This window comes from Sebastes umbrosus, chromosome 4 (assembly GCF_015220745.1).
Source record: "Sebastes umbrosus isolate fSebUmb1 chromosome 4, fSebUmb1.pri, whole genome shotgun sequence".
Lineage (NCBI taxonomy): Eukaryota > Metazoa > Chordata > Actinopteri > Perciformes > Sebastidae > Sebastes > Sebastes umbrosus.
The window spans coordinates 7,951,160-7,973,083 of record NC_051272.1 but is presented as its reverse complement, the minus strand read 5'-3'; the positions used below and the strand labels follow the sequence as shown (position 1 = coordinate 7,973,083).

The following is a 21,924-nucleotide window of genomic DNA, read 5'->3' as shown; positions in this document are numbered from 1 at the left end:
ATCTTAAAATCAAGCCTAAACCTAAAATTTGGCAATGCAGACCAACATGCAGATGATACCTCAGATGTTCACATATAAAGAATGTTGTGGTCAACAGACGACATGTAAAACATTTGAAAAGAAATTACAAATGATTGTAGTGTGTCAGGATTAACGTACCTCACATGAGAGTATGCAGACGATGCGGTACACATTCATACTGATTCATGCTATTCCCAACCTGTTCTCACTTACAACTCGTCAAATACTGACCTGAAATACTGGTCAGTGCCCCTTGGTGTCTGATACGGAGGCACTGAGGCACACTTTAGCGCCTGTAGGAGACGCACTGGGCTTTCAACTAACTCCAATGTAAACCTATCCACATTATTATTAGAGGGTCAGAGCAACTGACATAGTATACAGAGTGAGAAAATGTGCATAGGGTGGGACAGAGAGGAGGTTGAATGGGTCAAACAAACACAGGACTTTCACCCAGGAGACCGCTGTTCCTGTCAAATGTGAAACCAAGTCAATGTTGACTTATTTTACCTTAGTTTTGTTACGTAACGTCTGTATTTTACTTATGCCAGATATGTAACAAATGTACTTATTTTACATAACGAACGTAGTTAGTTTGACCCAAACCACAATCTTGTCCCAAACCTAACCTTTTTTTGCCTAAACCTAACCAAGTCATTTTGTTGCGTAAGTAAACCTCAAACCTTAGTAAACCTATGTTGGAAGTTTATTTTGAAAATGGTAAATGGACTTGCATTTCAATAGCACCTTTCTAGTTTTCCAACCACTCAAAGCGCTTTACCCTAGCGTCAGCGTTCACCCATTCACACACATTCATTCATCACTGTTATCACAGGCTGCCATGCAAGGTGCCAACCTGCCCATCAGGATCTAATCTAAATACTCATTCAGACACCAATGGCACAGCTTTCGGGGAGCAGTTTGGCAATTTGGCAACATGGGGACCTGATAATGGCTAGAAGGGAGCCCGCAAACTGGGGACACCCTCACGAGATTGTTATGGTTAGGCATTGATTTTCAATAGTTACGGTTAGGCATTGTCTTCGAATGGTTAAGGTTAGGAAAAGTCGTTGGGCAGCGAGTCTCGCAAGAGTTTTTGCAGATCTCAGATCAGATTTCGCAGTTTGCAGGCTCCCTTCTAGATACAACCGGGCGACCCGCTCTACCTCTGAGCCACAACAGAAAAGAGACTTTATGCATGGAACAAACGGATACTGTACGTTTCCTGTGAACATGGAAGTATATTTTAGAGCTGGAGATGTTGCATGATGTTGGAAAAACTGTTGTTTGACAATAAATAATTCCAGTATTTGACTAAAATGTAACTTTATGTAAAATATGTTTGTGCATGTGTGCTCCATGTATCATGGATATATTTGTTGCATGCGCCTCCGTGTCGTGAGCAGAGCTGAGCGGCTGAGCGTTCATGGTGTTATGAGACCACTTTGCATGTTGACTCAGAGGTTAGTGAGCAGGCAGCCGTCACATCCTGACACTGATTAGTGTCAATATATGGAAACTCTGCTCCGGATATATGATCCTTGCTTTCATCCAGCACTACACATGAGATGTTGTTGTCAGTTTGCCCTCGATCAGAAACATCTTTATGTTCATCACTGAGCTTGCGGTGCGCTGGTTATCTCCTCCGCCTCTCCCTCCCGGCTCAGATCGCCTGCTCTCAGAGGATGTCATGGGATGCAGAGAGGAAGCCAAATTTAACCACAACAGTTCACATGACCGCTCAACAAACGCTGCCATTCAGGAAGGAGTATCACTAAAGCAAGCATGTTTCACTGTGCATGTGTGTCCTGTGTACTACTTTGTCATGAGCATTTTTATAAATAATACTGCTAGGAAAGGCATATTTTTACCCCAGTGAGGGCTTGTAGAAATGTAGTTTCTATTTGCCTGCTCAGCCACTCGTTTGCATATGAACTCTCTAGAAGCCTGACATCTGATAACTGTGAAGTTTAGACATAACAATTTGTCTAGATCGAGAATGAAAATAAAGTTACGCAACCTCTACACACCTTAATAGACAGTTCTCAAGCCCTACCAGGTCCATCCTTATTACAATAGCTGACAGTTCTGACTATCTAACAACTCTTTTATTTATTTATTTTTAATTCCTTCCTTATTATTATCACCTATTTATTATTAGTATTATTAGTATTCAAAACATATTTATTATTATTGTGGTTATTAAATAATAATAATAATTAATTATCTTTTTATTTAAACTGTATTTAAGATTTTATTACTAGAATTATTATGACTATTGTTTCATCCCTTTTTTGGTTTTGTTATGTTTGTTTTGTTTTGCTTGTTTGGTTTGTTATGTATCATGTCAAGCTCTGTACGTCACCTTGTTTTCTTAGTCTTTTTCGGGTAATTCTCCTCTGTTCTTATCATCGTTGTACCATCTGTAAAGTCACTACTGTTTTGTTTTTGCACCAATAAAAAATAGATAATTCTTTTTTTTAAAAAAGAGCAAGAGAATTAAAGTTACTCTTTAGTGTGGTTGCACTATGACTGTTATAATAAAACTGTTTAAAACTAATAGGCAAATAACTACCCAGGGAGATGACATAATGATAGCAGTTAAGATCCACCCTGCAGACAGTCACATGGCTGTGTTCAAAACAATAACACCAAGTAAAACAAGCAACCACAAGGAAATAAAATTAATGAATATTATTGATATTATCACTTTCTCTACAGACAGTATCAATAAAAGCCAAATAAACAGCAGAGAAATCATTGCTTTGCAGAAGTCGGCCACCAAAGAACAAAAACAAAAGGTTTATGAAGCTTGTCTGCAGAACTGTGTTGCACAAAGTGCTTTAAAAGCTGACATTCTTTTTCCTCGCGGGCCGTCATAAAGCTTCATTTACTTGACCTCTGAGCCGGGGTCACATGCTTGGCCCTTTAAGGCAGAACGGCTCTCATTTGAAGTGGGCCACTTGTGGAATTCCCAGCAGACCTTTCATGTTGTAAAAATTCCAGTGTATCCTGGTAAACACCGCAGAGTTTGACCTCGTCCTAACAGGAAGTCCAAAAGGTCACCATGGATTGAGGGCGGGGGGTGGAGCCGCCTTCTCACACACACCTGATAAGCAGCAGATTATGGGTTGTCCCACTGGGAATGTCTCAATGACCTTTGAACTCTTTTTTGACCAGCGACCACACAGCAACAAAAGAATGATAATGATAGTGTGCATAATAATTCATGTGCACAAATTAGTAATTTGGCCCCTTAAATGAATAATTTAAGTCATTCAATTAATCATATTAAGTAATTTGAGGGTATAAATTATTAATTCTTGCATGCAAATGATCAAGACTTTCACCCGTGGTAACGTACCTGCCGGGTATCACATACTGGCAGAAGAAAATGGCTGCCACAGCCCATGAATACGGTCACCAACAGGGTCATAAAACAGGCTCACTTTTAACACTTGACAGTGGAAAACTGTCCTTCAAGGCCGTAACGTTAAACTCCAGCTTCCTGCGGCCTTTAAATAGGACTGTCGTAAATCACAAGAGGGGATTTTGTCGCTGGGGTGACTAAAGTTTTGACCCTCCATTCACTCTAAACCTTCGCAGTCACATATTTTCATTTTACAAAGAAGAGAGTAAGGAAAAGAAGAACAAGTATAATATTATTCTGTGCCTTCACTGACCTATTTTAACCCAGCCCTTGCAAAATGATCTAAGACTGCTAAAGTCAAACATCTGACTCAACATAGCATCACCGCTGAGCGGAAGCAGAGGCTTGTGAGGGACTAAAATATTGATGCTGTGAAAGGAGGCGTGAGTTGCCAGATTTTCCTGTGCTCGGATGCAGACCAGGGACATAATGCATTTTCTACAAACCAGCTAGGTGACGTGTTGTGGGGCGTTATCTAGGCTAGAGTAAAAAATAATGGTCCAAAATGGTGTGAAATTGCATAGTTGGGGATGACCCCCAAATGCATACCAGTTCTTTGCGTGTGATGTTTGCAGGTCTTTAATTGAAAAGACTGATCTTGTGTTGCCGCTGTATTGTCTTGTAATAATGACTCTCATATTCTGTTCACTGATTAGGAGGGCACCTTTCAATATTTGTCACTGTCCATTGACGGTTGGTTCTGAATTAAAGTTGCTCTGGCATATTGTGAAGGATTGGGGAGGGCCACCAAAACATCTTCCGACCCCGGGGCCTCAAGTCATATTAAGTCGCCCCTGGCAACAGATACCAGATTTTTTTTTTTTGTCAAAGCTTTTGATTTATAATTGCTTTCGGGATGTAATGAGAATTTCAACAAACATAACACAATAATGTTTTTGAAGAAGACTACCAACCCTAGCTTTAAGTCTAAGATAAAGGCAACAGTGCCAAGATGACACATTGCATGGTTGCAAACCTTGTTTATTAAAAAACAGCAACTGGGATAACTTATCTGACCAGCTGATTACTGGAAATAATAAGTTGCTTAGAGACAGAAGGAGGTTTGTGATTTATGGAAAAACAACTAACTCTCCCTGATTCATAGAGTCCCTGTTATCTGAGTCTGGGAAAGCAAGTGACAGATGCCTGACTGGACTGGTCTCAGGAAACCAACATGTTGGCCACACAACTCATGACACCATGTGGCTGCAGAATGCAACTGTTTCACAGGTGTTTTTCATTCAGCAGCAAGTCAGAAGCACCACTGAAAATATATGTTTTTGTGTTTTTTTTTTTGTTCTCTAGGAATACATGAATGTAAACAAGCAGATCCATTCACACAGGATTGGAAGACGATTATACGTAAGCCTCTCCAGAAGATCATTTGCTTATGGGACGTTGCATAATACACCGAATGAGTCAGAGTGGCTTTGGAGAAAGAGTTAATGAAAACAGTGTGTGTGTGTTCTATGTGTGTAGAGTTAGATATACAGTAGGTGTTGTGTTGTGCAAGCAGTTGTGTGAAAAAAGAGATTGTGCATGTAAGATGGCTTATGAGAGGCAGTCGGTCTCATGTTTTAAGTCCCTGCAGAGCCTCTCACGTGGCTTCCACACAGTTACATCACGACTCATAACTAATGCAACACCCGACTCCCTCAGCTGTCATACATGTTACTTCTGTCTGTCCATGTTCCCCTGCACTGATGCAGATGTCTTCATATTATGCAACAGGTAGCTCCAACCAAACAATCTCATTGGTCAGAGAGGCAGTACACTCGTGTGCTGTTTTTTAAGTACACATCATGTTATTATGTGACAGTACATGTTCTTCTTATGTGCCTTTTTATTGCTGTATTCTCCTCCCTCTCTTACGTTGTGCTTTGTAACGCTAGTTTTGATAAGATGCTCTTTAGCGTATGTTTCTAAATGCTCTAGTAACAAACTATATGTTTATAATACAGAAAAACATACCAGTAAGTGACTGTAAGTAAGTAATCTTACCTGTAATAAATATATGTAACATTTTATAACATCATGTACGTGTTAAATTACTCTCAGACTTCTCAGTCCGTTCTCATTCCCAGGGCATCAAATACAGAGGCTTTGTCAAGGTACCCTTTAACGCCAGTATGAAACGCACAATGAAACATTGTAGTTTTAAGCCCAACCATGTAGATATTTCCTAAACCTAATGCTAACGTGACACGAAGGGTAACTATAGTGGTTTTGATGCCAAGAATAAAGTGACGCCAAGGGGCTTCGGTAGGTGACGAGTTGGGATGAGAACGTGTTGACCTTCCAGTGTAAACGCGACCCAAGCCATGCAGCCGAGTTAGGCAGTAGCGGCTCGACGGCTGCCCCCCTGAACGCACACAGCTACTGTATTTGCTGCTGCCATCTGAGTTGATGATTGTTGAACTTTTTGCAACTTGCTGCTGCTGCTCGTCCTGTGACCATGGCAACCACAGAAATCATGGCAAGTGAAACAATGCTGTAATTTTGTTGCCTCTTCTTCACCAGCAGCAATGAACAAAAAGTGTCTCGGAGCATCAGCTTCAAAGTGTGTTTATCCAGTCTGGGCCAATAAACAATGTTTATGATATGAGTTATAGCTAAAGTGGCTGTATTAATTGTGTCATATTGCAAATCATTTTCTTTATTTTAAGATGCTATTTGAGTATGTGATGAGATTAAAGTAGATGGATAGCAGCAATCTGTATAATACAGGTTGTCAGTAGGATCAGAACCAGAAGCCATGGCAGCGAGTTATGCCCATTAACACCCATTTCACTGGCTGAGTGCACATAATGTTTGGGATCCATTTGCATGAGATGAAGCTTACAAGAATCATTCATGCCTTTTTTTGAAAATAATTAAATCTTGCATATTTGGCCCTGAAAGACTGTCATGCCTTTCTATCACATCTTTTGTTTTTGTTAGACACAGACTGTAACGTCTGAATGACAGTAAAAAAGAAAAATCGTGAGTAGCAGACAAAAAATGTCACATTACAGTAAACAACAAACCCACTGTACATCAGGCCGGTATGGGTGTGAAAGCTTCATAACAGAGTCCACCCACTGCACCCAGCAGTCTCCTGCACTCATCTAATTATAGTGTATGTAAATGTGGATTCGACTGCGATCTTAGGGAGCTTTGGAACAATGAATCATATCGGATCTGTGAAGAAGCATGATGGAAAAAACACCAATTTGAAGACGGAAAGACTGTGAATCACGGCACACAGAGCTGTAAACATGTCAGGTGAGTCATATCCTTTATAATGTGCCCGTAATCACCATCATTATAAAGTTATGTTGTGCAAACACCTTTCGTGACCTCCAGGTTGTAACATTGCTCAATGAGGGTGAGTCATAGTGGAGAAGTTACACCCGCTAACACCACAAGAAAGAATTTGACACTGTTGTGAGTCAATATTATTACTTCTTTCAAAAATACTGGCTCTCTACTCTCTTAACAGCAAGAAAGGAAACGCACTGCTTTGTCTTAGATATATAATTAAAATCTTGAAAACATTATTTACAATAAGGACGTACCAGGCATTTCTGGACCCTGTAGGCTACGTTTGATGGTGTACGTATAGTCTTATTTCTGCTGGTAACTGGTTATAAATAAAATCAATGGTGCAACATCAAACCATTCCACTTAAAACTTTTACTTCAAAGCTACCATGAGGAACTTTAATTTTGTGTTGAATTTTGGCTGTCCCTATGGACAAAAGTGGTCGTGCTTCCGAGCACCAGAGTCCCTTTAGAAAACCTCTCATTTTACTGCAGCAGGGTCTGACAGTCTGCCCCGCTCAGTCCTGGTTCTCCCGTGCCTCCCTTCCCTCCAATGGTGCCAGCAATACGGCCTGGGCCTCCAGCAGCGTGGTGTCAGTGTGGACTCAGTGGGGACCGGCAGAGCAGCGAGGCGAAGCTCCTCTCCTGGCCGTAGCATTAAGAATAACTATATAGAAATAGCCAATCTTCTCGCTGATGGTCTTGTTTACTTATGTAGGTCATATAGAGGCATCAGTATTAAATTGAGACAGTTTCATAACCAGTTAAAAGCTCCTCGCAGTAACTTTAAGCTTCATTAATCAATGTTTTTATATTAACAATGAGTCACATTACCATCTGTAGTGTGAAAGGGGTAGCAAGTAGTTTCTATTTTCTTTGTGTTTTTGTTATTTAAACTATGTCAGTTGTTATTGTTTTATCTACAGTTGTATTACGATGTGTTATGTTAATGTATGATGAGTAGTGTGAATGTTTGTATTGTCACCATGTAAACTATGTGGATCCCAGGAAGAATAGCTGCTGCTATGCAAGAGCTAATGGGGATCTAAATAAATAAACAATAAACAAACCCACAGAATTATCACCCAGCTTTCAGTTGTTTGTCTCTTTCAGCTCTTTGTTTTGGTTTCACTGCATACGTTAACTGTATGTATGTATAACTTATGAATAATAATCTTGCATTTGTTTTGTGAATAGTCCTGTCTATATCCTACATGTCTTTGTCCAGCTTTCTTGTCCTTATTCCTTAGTTGTTACAATTACATTTCTGTTCAAGTACATTAAGAGCAATGCAAAAACTGGAGTCCCAATTCCTTGTATGTGCAAACATGCTTGGCCAAAAAAAGCTGATTCTGAAGCATCTGAAATCGTCTACGTTTAGAGAGGCCCTTGAACCTGTCATGGTCTATTTCGTTGTTGTTAATTGGTTGGGCAAGGTGTCAATCACTCAGGTTTCTGGGTGGGCGGGACTAAAGTCAACTGCTGAACAAAACAGTTGTTTATAGTTAGATAATGTTTGTTAAATTGCTATTTATTATTTAAGTTAAAAGCACGACGTCTTGTATTGTTTGTTAGCCTGTTAAACGGGAAAATAAGTCTTGTTTGGAGCTGTTTTATATTAGTAATTTCACTTAATTGGCGCAGACGTGGGAACCAAGCTGTGGACGGTTTCTAATTAACGTTAATTAACTGTCGCCCTCTATAGCTATGAGGTGAGAAGAGAGTTTCTGAGTGAGTATATGATCACTTTTCATTGACATAGCAGGCTTTTTTCATGCAAGACATTTTGACATGTCATGGTAGGAAAAGCACAGGTGTAAATAATGACAATAATGACAATAATGTCAATTTAGCTGCTTTGATTTCAGGATCCAGGTATTGTGCATACTGTTTTACTGTCATTCTCACTGGGACACTTGAAAAGAAAAGAGCCATAGTTAGTGTTATTAGTTAGCGTTACAACTGTACTTTTCCAACTATGACAAGTCAAAATGTGCTGTGAAAAAGGCCCAAGTTATTCGGTTGTTAGGGCAACAGCTTTGGCCCAAGTTTACTTCCTGTCAGCTACTGCATTAAAGGTCCCATATCGTGCTCATTTTCAGGTTCATACTTGTATTTTGTGTTTCTACTAGAACATGTTAACATGCTGTAATGTTCAAAAAAAACTTTATTTTCCTCATACTGTCAGCCTGAATATACCTGTCTTTACCTTCTGTCTGAAACGCTCCGTTATAGTGCATTTTGACGGAATTACATTACATTACCTAATAAACATTAACATATTGCTGGTTCACAGTCCTAGCTAGCTGCTTGCATTACCATGCACATAAAGTACGTAGCTGTCTAGATGATTCATCCCACAGTAACAACAGTAACAATTATCATATACGTACACCATCTTCTTCATGCACAGTCTAACATGGCCTTGGTTATGTCGGTCTAATTTCAAATTAAGTGCATAAAAATCGCATTGGGAATTTTTACTTTTCAGTTGATCGCTGTGAGGACAGTCTGCAGCAAATGAGGAAGAGGTCATGGGAGCCACCTGAGGCTACAGGTACTCAAACTTTTCAATTAACCCATTCATGCATGGTTTCCACTATAGGCATATATTACTATTTAGTCTATGAATATTTTTCAAAATGTCATTATCAGTGTATATACTCCATTAATGCTTGGTGACGCACCACTGGTTGTCTCATTTCACACAACTATCTGACTTTTCAGCTGAGCGGCGTGAGGACAATCGTCAGAGAATGAGGCTCACCAGGTCATTGAAGCTGACAGACGCCACAGGTAATTAGTTACTCATACTTTCCTATTACCCCACTCCTTTAATAGATGGTTTCCGCTATAGGCATACAATTACAATTTAGTAAGTGCGTCATATATAAAACACTTCCACAAGTCTCAGTTTTAAGTGTATTCACTCTGTTAACGCATGATTTCCAGTCCAGTCCAGTGTACAGTATATATATGTACATATCTACCGTCAACAAGCCCAAACGTTGTGTATGGAGAGTTTTCTTTTATGTGTGACAAATAAAATAATGTGCATGCTTTTTTTGGATATGTGCCATGCACCTTTCATCACGTTGCTTCCAAATTCACCATTAATACTGTCTGCCCTTTGTACAGGATATGTTTAGAGGATGGGCCAGAAGGTCAAGGGGCATCAGAGCAAGGGAGAGGGTTGGGGTACAGGGGCAAAAGTCTCAGGGGTCAGGGGAGGGTCAAGGAAAAAGGTTGCAGCACCCAAAGGGCACTCTGTTCTATTTCATTAAATTAGCGAACGTTACTATCGACCAAAGTAAGCTAGTAGCACTCTGCTTCAATAGCAACTACTAAGCAATAGAGAAACTATTCATTCATCACATTACCTTGTTTTTTTCCCGTTGTTCCTCTTCTCTTCTTTTTCTTCCCCGGGCGCCAGAGGGCTTTTTGACATGATACAGTATATTTGAGGCTACTGATGTTAATGCTGTTAATGTTAAAAGTTGACTTTTTAGAGATATGTGGTTCCCACTGGACAGCGACACAACAAACATATGATGATCTTATAGAATATGATGCATTGCTGTAGATCAAACTACCCAGCAGTATATAAAGGAGTTGTAATTAGCACCACCTTAAACAGCTACAGCAGCAAAATACACATTAATGCAGGCACATTTTACTGCACATTGACTACTTTTACTTTTCATATTTTAAGTACATTTTGCTGATAATACATGCATACTTTTACTTAAGTAAGTATTTTACCTAAGGGGATGCAGACACAAGTAAGGAGTTTTCATTTTCTCTCATAACTGGAAAAACTATCACAAGGATGACTGGAAGCTGCACACAATCTCTGGGGAGTCTACGGAGAGTTGTAAAGGTTTCGCAGACAAACTCAAGAACGATTTAATTACATGCCATGTAGGGCCGCAGACGCCGCAGAAACATTGATCGGCTCTTCAGAGTAATGAGACAGGATTTCCAGTGAAATGACCACCTCGCATCCCTTCTGCAGCTACAATCAGCCAAGAGCTATTTAAAGAAAGATTCATACTGTTCAATTTATTAGGATCCCCACTAGCTGACGCCATGACGCCAGCTAGCCTTCCTGGGGTCCGACACTGAAATCACAAACAGTTATACACATTATATACATTCAAACATCACATTACACACCAAAATCCCTGTCCTCACATTACCTTACATAAAAATGATGCTAGTGAATTCCATGAAGTGAGGTATTTCAAACCTTTAGACACCACTAACAAAAACATCAGCACGCCAGAAGAATCATTTGCCGTTCGTTCATGCAGTTAATTGCATTAAATACGCTTTTAATGCTTTCTTGAAAGTGGCCCTGGTATTTGTTTTAATAACATAACGTAGCCATGCGCACAAGATCCGTGCATTCGCGCAACATTTTACGTGCACGCGTGAATTACTTAGAATTAGAATGCACAACTGTCATAAGTACATTTTCTATAGTTAAATCTGAAACAGGCGTGAAAATAATATCATTGAGGATAAACAATATCATTGAGGATATCTAAGCTTGTGACAAGCTCAACTGTTGACTTGAAAAACTGAAAAGAAAAATAATCTTAAACATACAGGCCTAATGGGCTGATTACCACTTACTTTGTGGTGATTTATTCAGTATGTTATTAATGATGCATCATGCTTCAAATACTGTAAATGTCCATCCTATTCATCTCCGAATCTCTCAGTACTTTCTCTGCGCATTTGAGCATTTGACTTTACCTCCTTGCCTCCACGAGTCGATAGTACAGCCAGACATATTTAATTATTGTACTCTATAAAAGTTTGTTATAACCATTTCTTTAATGTCTTTATCATAAGAAATACCAGATTCACATAATGTGCGAGTATTTTCATGACAAACTCACAGCGTTAACGCAGAGCTGGAACCACCGGTGACGTGGGCTTTCTCCAGAGGACTCTCTTGAATGATGTCATCTCAAGGCGCCCATATATAATTTAGCCTCCTGACTCGCAGTGAGGTCAGGTCTGCAGCGTTCTGCTCTAACAACCATTTGTAAAAAGAAAAAAAAAAGAAAAAAGGGGCTCATGGGTTTTTAATGATCTGGTGCTTTGGTGAGAACCAAGGTGCTGAGGTAACATGCTGGACTGGCTATGTGTGTGCGTGTGAGTGAGAATGGTTGAAAACTCTCTGACTGCTTTGATGCACCTAAAGTCAACAGTAAGACTAGGAAATGAACGTGTCTCAGCTTCTGTGCAGTCTAACTAGTCAGACTTGGTAATCTGCTCACTGTTTGTTCGCGTGTCTGAGTCAAATGTTGGGTGTTTCCTGCTGTCATCATGTGGTCTTTGAGGAGCAATTTAAGGACAATTAGTGGCCTCAAACTTCCTGCTACCTTCTTTTGTCAGATTATATGAGCACACAGACCGTAAACACCTGTAATTACCCAAATGTCTCTTCTTTCACATAATCTGTCTTTGTTTTACTCACAAAAGACAGATATGAGACTCATGGGATATGGAGAGTGGATTCTGTAATTATATATGTTTACTTTAATTCAAAGGATTAGTAAATTATCACTTATCATGTTGTCTTTGGGACGGTCACTGAAACCACCGGATGCCTTTGCTAACCCACCTTTTACGAAAACTCACGACAGGTAAAACCCACATAGGTTTCAATTTACAACATGTGTTTTAAACTCATGGTTTTCATCGCTGGATGGAATTTGCCGTTTCATGGAGATCGAGCAAAATGAGCATATTCTGAGGATGAAGCCCAGGAGATGCAGTTGAAAGGTCCAACTGAGCAAGCTCCTTTCTCTGATGAATAGTTAGTGGAAAACTGGAGAGAGTGGACCTTGAGTTAAGAAGTTAAACTACTATTTCCAAGATCAACAGTGAACTTTGATGCTCAACTTATCAGTTTATGTTTTAATATTTTTTAAGTTGAAAATTGGATTTTGTTCAGTTTCACTGCATATCAATTGGTTTTGGTAATTTTAACCATTTGAGTTTTGTTCGGGAATTTGTGCCATTTAAATCCAATATCAACTAAGACACATCTAATTTCTAAATCTAATCTTTCTGAATCAAATGTTAATGTTAGTCACATTATGCATGTTTATGAACAAAGTTTTGTTTACCCAAATTACCATAAACACATATTAAGCATTGTGAGGTCAGTAGTGGCCCAACAGCAACTAACAACATGGCCTTTGAGCTGAATCATGACAATTTATTAGTACAGTATCAGTATTTGCTGACGGGAAGCTGCCGGAAGGCCTTTGAGGTCCTCATTAGAGAGACACCAGATGTCTTTGGCCTTTGGTGTGGCACGGGACTTGGGTGGAGGTTTTTTAGGAAAACGCCTTCTCTGTACCACATCAAAGCCCACGGCCAAGATGTTGAAGCCTGTGAGAACGCACCGTCAAAGACAAACTCCTACATGGGCCCTCATGTGACAGTTCAGATTGATGGAAGGCTCAGAGCTGTTTGGTTGTGGTTGTGCAGGCTAACAGTGTGGTTCAGGTTCACATGAGAAAATATGACAAGTTGTATGAAGGGTGATAACTTTTATAAATGCTGCATATTTATCATGTTAGGTTAAATTGTATTTAATTCCCATGCTCCATTTTAAAGCTAAACATTTCATTTTGCTGTTTCAAGCACTTAAAAACTTCAAAGTGAGATCCAATGTGCCTTAAGATTCATTCATACAAACACTTCAGTCTGTGGAAATGGGTAGATGGCACAAATAATGCTGATGTTGGGCAGGTAGGGCTGTCTTCGACCAAAGAAATTGTTAGTCGACTAACACTCATACCATTTTGTCGACTAATCAATTAGTTAATTTAATCAACAGAGTTTCTCCACAAAGAATCACACAAAATCACCACTTCAAAATCTTGTGTTTACCAGAGATGTGCTTATAAGTTTCATGGAAATAAGTCATTTAGCATGAAAATAGCATGAAAAACGACTAATCCGCTAAAGAAATCTTAGTTGACTAAGACCAAAATGACCGATTAGTCAACTAATCAACTAAGAGGGGGCAATCCTATTAGCAGGTGTAGATTTTACCATGTTCACCATCTTAGTTTTAAGGTATATAAACCAAAGTATTGAGCAAACTGAAATTTAGGTGTGATGAAGGCATTAGAGAACAAGTCAGGGGATCACAAGTTTTAGCGATTTATCCTGTGGAGGCCTTTAACATCGTCACCCAATTTCATGGCAATTCATCCAAACCATAAAATCAAAACTAGTTAAATATTTTTCATCGAGCAATGCCCCACTGTATATTCTATCATGATGTTAATGTCAACTCAAACAGCACCAAGATAAATTAAGTTGAATCTATACATATAGGATATATAGGAAAGCAATTTATTGTTTATTATTTTTCTGGTAGGCGTTTTACAAATCACATCAGCAGCACATCAGAACTATAAAAAAGTCAAGAACCACTGAATTAACTTAAACATTTGCTTACAAGAAAGTGATCCTCATTCGTACTTTTACAATGTTGAGCAGTAAGCGTCACGTAACATTTGTTCCCAGAATAGTCATAAAGAATTCACATTTTCTGTCTGCTATCCGTCCCAAGCTGTGAGTTCATGATGAATGACTGTAATGGCTCTAAATATGTAGTCATGACTTCATAAAAGTGTATGTAAGAGTTAAGAATGAGCAAGCAAAGAGCCGAATAATGGATGAGCTTGTCTTGGTTTGTTGTTCGGGCTGTGCTTAACTTTTGATATTAATATTTATCTACTCATTCTCATTAATACTTCAGTATGTCTGTGTGTATGTGTGTATGGGATAGTAGCTCATTTTGCGTGCTTGTATTTCTCACCAGGATGTCAAGAGGAAAGCTATCTTATTGACCAATATATTAGAAGAGCATTAAAATTTCAAGTGCAGACTCTGACAACAGCATAAATAAAAGCATGCATAGAAAGAGCTCTGCATATGTGCAGTATTTATCACGTTGACGTATGCAATGCGTATGCAAACTGTGCGCCATGATGAGCAATGATAAATCCCACACACTCACTTCCTGGCTGTGCTTGTGCACGACATTGGTAATAAGGAAACACCCCAAATCAGCTATATGGTAAACAACTTCCAAACAACTTTCCTTTTACAACTTCCTCCGCCATGGCCGGAGGCATTATATTTTTGGGTTGTCCACCCGTCCGTCCGTACCATTCATGTGAATGCGATATCTCAGGAATGCCTTGAGAGAAATTCTTCAAATTTGGCGCAAATGTCCACCTGGACTCAAGGATAAGCTGATTAGATTTTAGTGGTCAAAGGTCACTGTGACCTCCCGTCCGTCCCATTCTCGTGAACGTGATATCTCAGGAACGCCTTGAACGAATTTCATCACATTTGGCACAAACATTCACTTGGACTCAAGGATGAACTGATTAGAATTTGGTGGTCAGAGGTGAAGGTTACTGTGACCTCACAAAACACGTTCTTGGCCATAACTCAATAATTGATACGCTAATTAAGACAATTTCACACACGTCTAATAGGATTAAATGATGAAGTGATGGCATTTTAGACAAACATAGATACTGCAACTTGACTGGTTGGCGGAGGCATACAGCAGCGAGGTGGTAATTCTAGTTTATTGTTATGTTATAATTTTGAGCAATCTCTGTCAAAAGAATTCCCTCGGGATTAATAAAGTTCAATCTTGTCCTAACTGAAACATAAATGGTTTAATGATTAATTCACCCCCAATAATAAACACAAGAGGCTGATGAAAAGTCTTAGAGAGACAGACATCAACGTCCAAGCGTACTGTATGTGTGTGGGAGAGAACTGAATTCCTCTCACCGTCTCACCTGGCCTGTCACTTCACCTGTATATGTGATATCTAGTGAAAGGTCATGAAATTGAGTAGGCGGGTAAGGTGTAAGTGTGTGTATTACTGTGGTCAACCATTCACCATAAATTAGAGGCTGGGGCTGTGAAGGGATGTGCAAAACTGAAAGATGGGAATGTACTGGTGGGAAGCAAACTTTATTATGGACTGAGATGTTCGAAGATTGTTATTGTTTTCCATTTTGTATTTGGAAATAGTAGTAGTTTAGCTTTGATAGACAGAAATGGAGTAAAGCCGGGTTGAATTTGGTTTGAGAACTATTGTTTTAACAGTGATTATATTCCAATGTGAAGCTTGTTGGAATAAAGTTAGTGAAATTCAGTTATGTACAGTAACTGTATGCAACCATCTACACATCTTTTACTTTTTGATCACTTTTCAGTTTAGTCGATTTCAAGTTCTGTGCTGCAAATTACCAGATCAGTACTAGCAAGGCAGGCAAGAGTAAAATATTTCAGTTTTACCGCAGGGCAAGAGTATGTATTGTTAACTTGAATGAGGGAGTCGATCAAAGCAGTAAAGGAAAACATTGCAAATCGTTCCTTTAGGTTTACGGGAAAGCCTCCTGCCTGTGCCAGTAGCGCAGTCCTCATCCTTTCAGAACACTACCAAGCGAGAGACATACCACATCAAAAGCATTCTGCAGTCAGCTCGCCTTCCTGATGCTGGTAAACAGGACCCGTCTGGGCCAGGGGCTGCATCATATGTGTGTACCCACACCTGGCTGCCATGTTTACCCAGCGGTCAACTAGAGATGAAACGGTATGACAATTTCATATCACGATTATAGTGACCAAAATTATCACGGATATCAGTATTATCACAATATTGTTAAAATATGCTGAAAAATCCTGATATACACACACCGAAATCATTTCACCAAGTTTTATTTTGAAATCCACAAATAAGATTAGCAGCACTATGCACTAGCTGATACCTTATGTAAACATATGAATACGACCACACTTGAGACATGCCGCTGTTGTATATAAAGATAAACAACATTACAGCTCCCCAGAAGTGAAGCCAAAACATCTGGATTGCCCCCTGGTGGCTGGCTGCAGTATAGGTCATAAATCCCACCCCCTCCATGTTAGCGGATGGGACATGGGCCAAACTAAAAAGTCAGAGTACACGTCAAATAAATTTTTTTCCAAAGATGTTTCTGTCATTTTAGGTAGTTCTTTTCACGCTGATGTATGTTCAAGTGTTCATTTTCTGATTTCTTTCTGAGTTTTTTTGTTATTTGATGCTATAAAAAAGGGGTGACGTCAATTTGATCATAAATGTAGTTATAGAGATATTATGGTTACAGCTACCGTGGTGCTAATGTAGTAGCTAGGTGGGACCATTTTGTTACATTCGGCTTAAGGCTTGGGTTACGTTTGAGTCAAGTGTAATTTAATTTTATATGGTACAAATGGACACAGATTGCCAAAAAGCAAGAGAAAATGAGAGCAAAGTCTTCGCTTCATGTGTTTGCAGAACTCAAATGCAGAGATTATATCACATATTGTTTTGTACTTTGCTTTTTTGACTTAAGAATAAGGCTTTTCAAGTTTTGAACATGAAATGTTTTATGATACTGCTTCTTGTGCATCATAGTAGGGCGGAAATCGTTGCCATCAAGTATTTTATTATTATCTAAAGAATGAAGTCCTCATATTAATGGAAATTCCGGGGGAATTCAAATCAATACATACTGTATGATTTTTTTTTTTTCTTTTAAATGAGAGACACGCACAAGTGATGTAGGGGGAGACAGAAATGGAGGAGGAAGTTTGGTGGGGCTGGGGGGTGTCTGATTCATCCACTCCCTTAGGCTATTTATTTTTGTTGGATGGAACAGCAAAATCCATGAGGGAAGTTTGGATGGCACTGCAGGATGACGTCAAAGGGATGTCTGTATTTGGGAGGGTGATGGAGGGGGAGTCACAAACACAAGTAGGCCATTGCCTTGAAATAAGGGAATCCATAAGATACAATTCTGCACAGGAAAAAAAACTCCATGAATTACCTACCTGCAGTTCACGCAACCTACATAACCTCATATCTGTTTATCCCACTGGAAGCACTTTTTATGTACAGTACATTTACGGTATCTGCTATAACTTATACTGATTAAAACTGATTTAGATGTTATTCTTTAGTGAGCGTTTTTTTTTTTACACATTTGTCATTCATTTTTATTGATTCAGCCTGCAGAGATTAATACAGTAGTTTAAAAAATCTTGCTGTCTGTCATTTGTTTGAAAAAATAACATCTTTTTACATACTTAACAGTATAACAGTATACAAATATATTTCTACATTTATTTACTGGCCTCAATCCCAATGGATAACACTCCCCCACAGTCATGTGTTCTCGTGTGATGGCCCATTTCTAAATTGGTCTTTACACTGTACTTTCTGCTCATGTGGGACAAGGACTGAACTAGCTGAACTCAGGGACACAGTTTGTTACACATAAACACTTCCTCGATGGCTTTTACATTTTATTGACTTCGTTTCTTTGTGAGGCATTTTAAATTGTTCTTTTGTGAAAGGCATTATAGAAACTTATTTTAATTAAAGGGCATGGAAGAAACTGAATCTAACTTACATGCAAAGTATTCACTTCAAAGGAATCGTTTGACATTTGACAGATGCATTCTTCCTCCTTGTCAAGACCTGTCACTTACATTTCTCACAATGCAACTCAGCCACCGGCAGCTCTGTCAGTATCAGGTGTGTTATGCTAGTAGCTGCTAATGTAGCTTCAAACCTCTAGGAGGCGCTACAGAGGTCTGATTAGCTCACTTCTTTCCAACTCCACACCCCCATATTTAAAAAAAATGGTGATACTTGTAGTCTTCAGCCCCAGCTGATACTGACTCAAGTGACATCCCTTGAGCAACTTTATTAGATTTCACAAAAGGCTTTATACAACTTTTAGTTTTTTTTAAATATGCAGTAGTATTTTCCAAGACCTGTAAACAGACTTTGATGTGTAAAATCGATCTTTAAGAAACTAAACACTAAGTGGACAGTGTCAGAGACACATTTCCTTATTTCTCATTAGACAGCTGTCAGCATTGTTTGTGTGTTAGTTTAAAATGGCACTATGACCCTTAAAGAAGAATAAAAAAACTCAGAAAAGTCTTGATGAATTGAAGTAAATGGGGGCCACGTCTAAGAAAGTTTTCTTCAAGAATTCAAGGGGGTGAGTAATTGATATACAAATGGTCATTTTGTGGATGAAGTATTCCTGTAATGTGAACATGGGCTCGGACCTAGCCCAATCATAGCAATACCCTGAGGTGCTGTAGAGCCCAGTGCGACTTGCAAAACTCTGCCACCCACATCCAACTGAATCCAGCACCATGTGCCAGTTCGGCTTTAGACCTGCCAATGTTTACCTATGAGGTAACAAATGGTGTAAGTGTGTCTGCACAGCGCTGTATTTTGAGGAGGGCACAGTCGGAGGCTTACCAAGTGTCGTTTTTGTGGGCGCTCACTGACAAACGATAGGAAGGATTCTCAGACTGTTATGCAAGACTTTAGTCATCATGGCATGATTCATGTCTTGGTTCACTCTCTTTTATTCTCTCACCCCTTTCACCACTCTTAAACTCTTTTTCTTTCTCATATCTCTTGGGGGGGACAGAAGGTGACAGAATGAGACACTGGCTTCTTTTCACTGTAGATGGAAAAGTCACTCTGAGTTAAGCGAGTTAATAAGTCAGAAGTGTGCTTTGAAGTTGCAACCAAGTTGAATGGATGGCATTAACCTATTACAGAGGACGGAAACCAAATTCATAGGGCAAGGTTATATGACATGATACCATATGACTACATGTACCTTTGAAATGGTAGATTTCAAAATAAACATTGTTAATGTTTTTTCCTCTTGCATAATATTTCATTCTCCGTTGCTATGGTTTCGTAACTTGCTATCTTGTAGTTGCCTCGTACCAGACCTCCGGTTTGCCACCCCCATCTTGAATTTGTCAGTGATTCAAAAAGGTCTTGTCTCATGAATGGCTGATTTTCCCTGGCTGGACAAACTGAGCCAATCAAAGCCTTTGTTGGTGGGACTAACTACAATTTTCTGTTGTTTTTCTATCGTTTATTTTTTTTCCTTTATTCTTTGATACATTCAAAGTCATACAGCCTCGGGATGTGCACAGTTTCTGCACATAGATGCGTGCCCACGAGTTATCTTGTGTCTTTCAGTGACTTTGCATCCAATCGAGCCACTTCGAGAATTTGCTCGATATTTGGTCTAACCACACTTAATACAGGTGAGATAATCATGAAGTGTTAGTAGACACAGTCTAAAGCCAAAGTTAAACTTTCCACGTCTGCGAGTACTCAAGTATTCGCCTGATGTAGATTTCGTCATCAGAGGGTGTACGGCGTAGGCTCTGGGTGGATGTCTGCGGACTCTTCTACGCTACAAGTGGTAGCGTAGCGATCTACTGCACATGTGTGGAAGCCGTCATCCAAGAAGACAGTATAAACACACAAAGGATTTGCGTCTCTGGTGTCTGCAGCTGTCCATGTATGCGTCCGTTTGCGGTTATAACTGAGGCTTAATGAAGACAGCCTGGCCATGCTTGCTTGCTAACCTTTGCTGGCTATCTAATATGTGTTACTGCATTCCTACTCCTGTCCCAACCCACCTATTTTTCCTCAAGTTATTGCAACAAAAATTTAGTTCAATGACCGTTTATTTTAAGAAAAGAGATGAGAAAATAGGCAACTCGAGGTACGAGTAGGACAGCTGTATCTATGCTGAGAAGTTAACCACCTTGCAAACAATAGCCAGTGACTTTGGAACAATTCAAATTAGATGTGTCCACATGGGGTGTAGTGGTTTCCATACTGCCATCATAAAGTTTTCCTTTTTCCGTCCTTTTTTGTCTCTTTTTAACATACTCCCCTTGATAACCTTTAAAAGAATGCAGACTGATGCACATTGTGTCCTTGCTTAGTCGTCTGTAGCAATTTAGGAGGCGTGAAGAGAGGTGATGAATGTGTGGGAACAGTGTGCACAGTTTCAGTTGAACTGTTTGCCATCTCATGATCTTCTGCACCTCTTGCTGTTTTTTCCTTTCACCTGAAACGAGGTTTGCTGCCGTGCCTTCTTGCACTTTACTGTAGTCATCGAGGAGTCCTTGTGCTTTTTGTTCTGTGGGAAGTCAAATTAATAATAATATAAACAATACTATAGATCTGGATTGGAAACATTCTACGTCCCTTTGTTTCTGTCAAAGTGGATGCAGTTGGGGCTTCTTTTTTTCTTTTTTTTAATTGAAGCGCAATGCACCATCATTACAACGACAGCATCTGTGCTGTATGCACCTCTTCCCCCCTGCAGCTTTGTAACCATTGTGACATCACCAATCACCATCACCATCATCAAACTACATGAATCACATCATGAAAGTGATGCGAAGGTGAACGGTCCAGCAGTAAAAAGATGGGATTACTGCAGCCGGCTGTATCTGTCTTTTTCTTTCTTTATTTTTGCTCCATCTCCACCTTACTTCACCTGATCTCCCCTCCTGTTGCCCCTCCCCCCTCTCCCTTGCGTAACAGGGTGATCGCAGCTGTCCACTGAGCCCACGGACGAACTGAATGAACAGGAAATTATGAATGAATAAGCAGCCATTCTTAATCTAGTCTCTCTCTCCCCACTGCCTTCACATCCTCTGTCTCTGGGTCTTTCTCTCGCTCTGTGATCTGTGTGTCTCCCTGTGTCATTTTTAGCTTTTCTGTCTTGCGCTTTCTCTTCTGGCATTTCCTCTTTATCTTCCTCTCATGCTTTTCTTTCATTTCTTTCTCCTCTTTCTCTCGCCCATTAGCTCAGCAATACAGCAGCATGGGGGCTGTTGCCGTGCAGATTAAGCGCTGTAATCCTGAAGCGCAGGGAAGCGGCGCATGCGTTGTTCGTGTGTGAACATGCACGGTTGTCTGCAGAGGACCGGATGTTTCTGGTTGCCTTATAACATGGCAACAGCAGTGGTTTATGACCACTGCTCCATTCCGCACCCCCTTTCCATCATCATCAGCACCAGCATCATTATCATCATCGCTCCATCTTTCAGTTTGGGGAGGAGGGGGGGTGGGGCACAGCTGAGCCGATGGTGAGGTCATGGGATGGTTTCACTGCTCATTCAGGAAAACAGCAGCTGGATGGAAGAGGGGGGAGGGAGAGAGAAGACTAGAGAGCCTGAACGGGAGGGGAAAAGCATGCCGTCATTGGAGGAGATATACCCATTCAG

General features: G+C 39.9%; 1 protein-coding gene across 1 annotated transcript in view; it reads left to right on the top strand.

Annotated features, from left to right (window-relative positions):
* Positions 1-9,238: 9,238 nt before the first annotated feature.
* The window catches only part of si:dkey-106n21.1 (solute carrier family 23 member 2), a 73,970-nt gene continuing 61,284 nt past the window's right edge, over positions 9,239-21,924 (top strand). The window contains exons 1-2 of the mRNA XM_037768697.1: positions 9,239-9,310; positions 9,481-9,549. The gene's annotated coding sequence lies outside the window, so the exon portion shown is untranslated. The remainder of the gene's footprint in view (positions 9,311-9,480; positions 9,550-21,924) is intronic.